The following is a 6,512-nucleotide window of genomic DNA, read 5'->3' as shown; positions in this document are numbered from 1 at the left end:
TAAATTACTTAAATGTTGTTGTAGGAAGCTCCATTTCTTGCACTAGTCGCTCTATCACAGTAACATTTTAAAAATTTCTGTATTTCCAACCATGTTTTGTTTCAGTCTTGGTGACTTAAGTACTTGAGCTTATATTTATGCTTTGTGTTTGATTTGACTCATTAGATTACGACACAAGATGTGAAGTATTTTCTCAAGCCAGGTGCTCGGCTGTGTGTTGACTAACACAGGTGGTCCTCTTGGGGTACAACATATCTACCTTCCTATCATATCTCCTTGCTGTCTTCCTTTAAAAGTCAGAGTTCAATTTAAAGTTCCTACTCTCTTCTCCAAACTCTTGTCTTTCCTCTCTTGCTGTCCTCAACACACCACCTCTCTCTCCCCTTCCTTTGTCTATGGAAAACAGTAGCACAGTTTCTACTCGCACCTTGTTGGCTTGGAGCACCAGATGAGGCCTCAACCTATGTAACATGGAAATCACATTATTTATGATGCATGTGTTTGATTTGGCAAATATTTTATATTAGACCAGTGGTTCTCAAACTTTTCACACTGAGTACACCCTCATAAAATATATGGCTCTTGAAGTACCACCCTTATGACCAACATTAAAGCACAGTAGTATAGGCCTATTTAACACCATATACAGTTTACATGAGACAAATGTATTTGTTATATGAATATGCTTATTTTAACTGTCATAAACAGGATGTGAAAAGTAATAATAAGAAGAAGAACTGTACTGCATTAAAACATTCACAACAGGTGGGATATCCGGTCTTTAAGTGATGACGTATGAACCCTGCTTCCAGGTCAAAACTAATCTGCATTTATTAAGGCTTTGTGTTTTTAACATGTTTTAATGTTTTGTATCTTGTTCTATTTCATTGGAGCGAGCCCCTAAATTCAGTCCCTGATCATTGTCGACCTCTCTCGGTTTTCATTGCAGCTATTCATTTTAAAGCTGAGTTTTTAAAACCTTACGATATAACTACAGCCCAGCCCATGCAGCAGTATATTAATGAGTAACCTTGTAATGTGGATGGATTATCTCAGTTGTTCTCCTGACTGAAGTTTTGTCAGTTTATAGCATCCTGCCATGCGATTGCATTTGTCCCTAACCTTCGGGAACCATCACATTAACTTTCATCGAATGGAAAAATGTTAGCGTTCACCCTCCAGTTTCACTGTTTATATTATGCTAACATAGCTGTGTCGCTAGCCACCACATAGCCCAACTTCAGTAACCCTACAAACACCACTGCTGTTTAGTTTTCTGTCTTCCTTTATGTTAAAAGTGATAGCAGAGCTGTATGTTTTAGATTTTTCTGTGGCAGTTAAGCCAAGTGAAGCATTGGCAGGAATTATTGAAACTCAATGTAAAAGCACAAGATGGTGATGTGGTACCATGTGACACAGATTATGCACAGCTTTATATCAGCTGTGTAAAAAGACACAGATCTGATTAAGGTCATTAAGTCCCCAAAACAACTAACATTAAGATATAATTTAGTTTGTGACACAAGTAATTAAAACCATCTGAAAGTGTCCACAGGAAAACAAAATAAAAAGAAACTAAAAGCACCCAGCCCTGGACACTGAGAACGACCAATGCATCAGCGGGTGAGGTTCTGAGAGAGGTGGTCTAAGATCTGAGCTGACACACAGACAAACAGCCACACACAGTCACAAACGTGCATTCCCACCCTCATGCACACATATGCAAATACTCGCACACACATGGAGACACACAGAAATGAACACAGTACACACACACTCCCCATACATACTCTATACCCTCAAGCCTGTGGAACACCAGAGGCAGATGATAGATATGGACAGGCCAAGTGGAACACAGCTTGGCTGAAGCAAAACTTGGGTGTGGGAGGCACACAGTGCAGGTGGAGCATTGATGACTTTAACTGAGATTATTGTTGGGCGGTGGATGGAATACTGTGTTTCTATTTGTTTTAGCTCATTCACTTCCTGGATTTGAAAACGGCGTTGTCATCTGAAAACGCTCTGCGTCCACACTTGCATTTTCAGTTGTTTTCACAGAGTTGTGCGTCCACATTGAAACGGACGAAAACGCTTACGTTCCAGTCCAGGGGATTAAAGAATTTGAAGAAAAGCTATCTGGAGCATGTATAAACTGATATTAATCTTTAATAGCGCTGTCAAAATTGAAAGCAATCAAAACAACTGCTGTATAAAGCACTCCGCTATCTTTGTTTAATTGGTCACATGACTGCATCACATGACTAAAATGCGTCATCGATTTAGAAAGTCTGCGTTTTCGAGTGTCCACGCTGCGACGGGGCAGCTCTGTTTTGAAATGTATGTGTTTTTGAGAGCGTTTCCAGGACAGAAAGCTGTGGGTGGGTCCCTGCTCAACTGGCCCACCACTGCAGTGGGCAGTCTGTCTCGCTGATGGCGGTTTCTGCTCTGTATAAACTCAGGGCCCTTTTACACAGTGCTTCCTCATCTGAGTCAGGGTCTGAAGACAATGAAGAGAGGAGGAGGCTCTTTGTCTTTGTTGGCTCCTTTGTGGTGGCATTTTTACACTGTTCCTGCAGCAGGGCCTCAAGGCTGGGCCAAACCTCTTCTTGCTCTCCCTTTGCAAGACACTTTAAATCCTTAAAGCGTGGGTAAAGCACAGTAGCTATTTGAGCCACTGATGGTTGAGTGTAGCTACATGTTGGGATGGGACTCTGAGAAAACGACTGAAAACCATAGTGTGGATGCGGGTCCACACTACTACACTCAGGTGTAAATTTTGGATTTGCTTTAATAGTTCTCAGTGGAAAGAGTTTATGGAAGAGTCATACAGTGTTTCTTTTTTGCCTGTCCCGTTTGGATCTTTAGCCATCAGAATTGTTGTCTGAAGGCCAAAAAAGATGCCAAGCGGATTTACTTTACCAAGTGGATCATCATGGCCTTGCCATATTGGTCCATTTGATTGATCTTTGTTATAATTATGTATTTATTTTATTTTATTTTCAGTTGTTACAGATGGGACAGACATGACTGGGGGATAGGATAGGGAGAAAGAAAGGATGAAAGAAAGAGAAGGAGAGAAAGACAAAATAGAGGGGAGAGAGAAAAAAAGAAAAGCAAACAAACAAACAAAAAAGAAAAAAACAACACCTGGATCACCTGTCGAGAGAAGAAAAAAAAACCAGAAGAGAAAACAAACAAAAAAGAGCAACATAATAAATACAACACCATCACAATAAACTAGCTAACAGTAGATAACAGTAGATACTAAATATTAAATGTTATTGTGCAGCACGCGAGACTGACAGCGCACAATGTGCTTTGAGGTAGCAGCCAAGAAAGATGTAGTTTGTGTCTGTGAACACCCGTGTGTACACCTGTGTGCACAACTGTGTGGATCAGCACACTTGTATTCAAAAGGTTTCTCCATGCAACGATGTGGGGAGCCATAGCCCCGTCCCCCAGGGCATGAAGCAGGTATGGTGGGGATCCAGGCCCCAGACATCCAGAGGGCCCAGAGTACGAGAACCCAAGGAGGACCACCAAAGGGACAACCGTGCCACCCTCCTGGGAAGGGCTGAGGAGAGCCCCAGATGAGAGGTCACCCAGCAGCCACGGAGCAGAGGCCAGAGGGGGTTGCAGTGACGTGCCCGCGGGCTCTTCTGGCAGCCGATTGTGCCAGAGAGGACCGAGCCTCAGGCCCAGAGGCCTGAGGGCGCCCCACCCCCAAGAAGGGGCCCAGCCGGGCCGCAGGCGCCAGGTCCCCCCAAGCAGCCACCAGGAGTGAGCCGGTACATACATGAGTGCCCAGCCCCAGACACCAAGAACACCAACGCACCCACATTTGAGGGCATCAGCCACCGGCAGGGAGTGTGGTGAGGGGACATAGGACTCCATACATACTGACATGTTCCCAGAGAGGTGGAGTCTAAGACCCAACCTGACATATAGACACAGACGTACAGGTGCTCACAGACACAAACGTGTATTCCCACCCCCATATATACTAAGCATGCTCTCAATTTTGACAGCCCTATTAAAAATAATATCAGTTTATACATGCTTCAGATAGCTTTTCTTCAAATTCTTTAATTCTCACTCTCTTTTGCAACTTTGTACTTTTGTGTTACTCGCAGCAACAACTCCACCTCATTGTTTGTCCATTTAAAAACTCTGTGCTTTTCCACGATATTTTGCCGCAACGTTTCAAAGAGCCAGAGAGTAAATAAACGGCAGACAGAAATGAGGCAGGTCAAATTATCTTGCGCTTCACACATGCGCAGTACTGGAACGTAAGCGTTTTCGGCCGATTCAATGTGGACGCACAACTCTATGAAAACGACTGAAAACAATAGTGTGGACGCGGAGCGTTTTCAGATGAAAACACCGTTTTCAAATCTATCCGGGCTAGTGTGGACGGAGACTTAAATTTCACCATGTAGTTTGAGTCATCATTGCAGACCTCCATGGTGTGATGCAGGTGTCAGAAAGCACCTGAACATGAGACACATGTCTCACCTCCAAGAAGCTCAGTCACAAACCTGTAGTAGACAGTTCAAGAAAGGAATTATTAATGTTGGAGTCAAATTGTTAAATGTTGTCATTGTGTTACTTAAATTTGTAAGTCTTAGTTCAAGCAGCATGATCAAAGACATTCCTTTGTCTCTGACCATCTCGCCAACCAGTTTGTTGGTGGGGGAGGCTGTAGCGTTTTATTATAGGGACATCTATGTGAGGGTTCTGTTTTCTTGCTTAGTGAACTTCCTGCCTTTATGACCCTTTTGGTAAGCAGGAGGTCACACAAACGCACCCCCAAACACAAGCATACACACTCACACACACACACACATAGTGCCTTGTCTTTTGTGACCATAGGGGGGTTTTACAATGGGAGGTGCTTGTGTGTACTGTAACTGTTTTCAATAAAAGGCGGCAAGCGGGGGCCAGAGTCGTGGTAGTCTGTGGTTGGATTCAGAGTGCTTTTCTGAGACACCAACCGGGACCTCCCTTGTGCAAGTAAAAACCGGTTGAAGCTGTTCGTCTTGTTTCCTTCCTTGTCATTAACGGGAATAAGTTTCTATACCAGCGGGGCCTGTAGAAGCGCAGACCCAACCATTAATCTACACAATGATTGTCAACTATAGAACTTTTTGAAGAAACAGTAACAATAAGTTAGTTTTATTTCCCTGCATGGCTCAGGGACAGTTGCCAGCTTTTGGAGAAGCAGCCTCTTGATTCTTTAGTGGACGAGAAACCATATCCAGTGTTTAAAACTGGTTGTGGATGTGAGGTTTTTAAAGTATTTAAAGTGTACAAAATGAACTGCTTTATAAATGTGGCTTGTACTATTAACTTTTAATAGTCATTAAAACTAGAATATATATATGTATGTATGTATATGTATGTATATACAGTGGGGCAAAAAAGTATTTAGTCAGCCACCGATTGTGCAAGTTCCCCCACTTAAAATGATGACAGAGGTCAGTAATTTGCACCAGAGGTACACTTCAACTGTGAGAGACAGAATGTGAAAAAAAAATCCATGAATTCACATGGTAGGATTTTTAAAGAATTTATTCGTAAATCAGGGTGGAAAATAAGTATTTGGTCACCTCAAACAAGGAAAATCCCTGGCTCTCACAGACCTGTAACGTCTTCTGTAAGAAGCTTTTCTGTCCCCCACTCGTTACCTGTATGAATGGCACCTGTTTGACCTCATCATCTGTATAAAAGACACCTGTCCACAGCCTCAACCAGTCAGACTCCAAACTCCGCCATGGCCAAGACCAAAGAGCTTTCGAAGGACACCAGGAAAAGAATTGTAGACCTGCACCAGACTGGGAAGAGTGAATCTACAATAGGCAAGCAGCTTGGTGTGAAAAAATCAACTGTGGGAGCAATCATCAGAAAATGGAAGACATACAAGACCACTGATAATCTCCCTCGATCTGGGGCTCCACGCAAGATCTCATCCCGTGGGGTCAAAATGATCATGAGAACGGTGAGCAAAGATCCCAGAACCACACGGGGGGACCTGGTGAATGACCTGCAGAGAGCTGGGACCAAAGTAACAAAGGTCACCATCAGTAACACACTACAACAGCAGGGAATCAAATCCCGCAGTGCCAGACGTGTTCCGCTGCTGAAGCCAGTGCATGTCCAGGCCCGTCTGAAGTTTGCCAGAGAGAACATGGATGATACAGCAGAGGATTGGGAGAATGTCATGTGGTCAGATGAAACCAAAGTAGAACTTTTTGGTATAAACTCAACTCGTCGTGTTTGGAGGAAGAAGAATACTGAGTTGCATCCCAAGAACACCATACCTACTGTGAAGCATGGGGGTGGAAACATCATGCTATGGGGCTGTTTTTCTGCCAAGGGGACAGGACGACTGATCCGTGTTAAGGACAGAATGAATGGGGCCAAGTATCGTGAGATTTTGAGCCAAAACCTCCTTCCATCAGTGAGAACTTTGAAGATGAAACGAGGCTGGGTCTTCCAACATGACAATGATC

This window comes from Neolamprologus brichardi, chromosome 3 (assembly GCF_056152115.1).
Source record: "Neolamprologus brichardi isolate AB-2024 chromosome 3, ASM5615211v1, whole genome shotgun sequence".
In the NCBI taxonomy this organism is placed as follows: domain Eukaryota; kingdom Metazoa; phylum Chordata; class Actinopteri; order Cichliformes; family Cichlidae; genus Neolamprologus; species Neolamprologus brichardi.
This window is presented reverse-complemented; position numbering follows the sequence as displayed.